General features: G+C 41.7%; 1 non-coding gene across 1 annotated transcript; it reads right to left on the reverse strand.

Annotated features, from left to right (window-relative positions):
- Positions 1 to 878: 878 nt before the first annotated feature.
- LOC141620939 (small nucleolar RNA R71) lies at positions 879 to 985 on the reverse strand. Its single transcript, XR_012532071.1, has one exon. It is a non-coding gene; the product is annotated as a small nucleolar RNA R71 (small nucleolar RNA).
- Positions 986 to 1,191: the final 206 nt, after the last annotated feature.

Genomic DNA, 1,191 nt, shown 5'->3' on the forward strand with positions numbered 1-1,191 from the left:
TCACAGGGCGTACGAGAGTCATTCTAGAGATAAGATGCTAAAGAGGGACGATTCCTTATCTTTAGTACCTATTTCAAACACTGCTTTGTACTTCGTTTGACCGAGGTATAAAGTGGATTCGAACGGGTTCTAAGCATCCCACAAATGCTTGGTGGCGACTCCGAACATCTCTAATCGTTTCGAGACCCTTACCGAGACGAAACCGACCGATCTAAAACGATCCGGTCGAAAGCATCTTTACGCCGCCGAGCGTGGCTTTCAAAAGACCGCTGCCATTGTCCACATATCGGCTGGGCATATGCAGGTGGCTACGTCCACACAAGGTAACCTGTTACCCATTGAGAAATTGAAAGAACTTTGACCAACAATAGAAGACTTGCTAGAAATACTTTGAGAGGTATTGGTGAGATTGTGGGCATTGAACCAAATAATATTGAGTTTACCAACCCTTTTACAAGAAAAGGAGAGGGTAACCCAACACAAAACCACCACAAAATCAACCCACAATGGCTAAATTTTCATCACATTCCGTACCAACCGTGGAGAACCTACCAAATAGTACTCCTACACCACAACATTTAACCGGTAATTTCCTTGCCAAATTCGCATTCATACAACTAGTTGAGAGAATTTAATTTGGGGGGATGCCTAGTGAAGACCCTCATTCTCATATTGAGACTTTTTGTGACTATTGTGATGCGATTTCTCAAACCAGAGTTACTCAAGACCAAATTCGATGGGTCTTATTTCCTTTTTCTTTGATTGGTTCCGCGAAACAATGGTTGAAGAGCCTAAATAAGGCTACTCTTGGTATTGACTCTAGGAAGAAATTGGCACTTGCTTTATACAAAAAATTATATCCTCCAGAAAAGACTAACATGTTGAGAGCCCAAATCACCGGGTTCAAACAAAGGGACGAGGAATCTTTGTATGAAGCATGGGAGAGATTCAATGACACTTGTCGATCTTGTCCACACCATGGACTTAGCGAGTGGTTCCTTGTACAACAATTTTGGAATGGTCTATATGAAGACTCCCGAAACATTCTCAATATGGGATCAAATGGTATGTTTACTGAAGTTGATGACAATCAAACATAGAACAAGATTAAAAAAATGGCGGTCCATAACTCACAATATAGTAGACCTCGGAAGGCTACTAGAGGAGGAAAGCATGAGGTGGACTCCATTA

The sequence above is a fragment of the Silene latifolia genome, chromosome 1 (genome assembly GCF_048544455.1).
Source record: "Silene latifolia isolate original U9 population chromosome 1, ASM4854445v1, whole genome shotgun sequence".
NCBI classification, from domain to species: Eukaryota; Viridiplantae; Streptophyta; class Magnoliopsida; order Caryophyllales; family Caryophyllaceae; genus Silene; species Silene latifolia.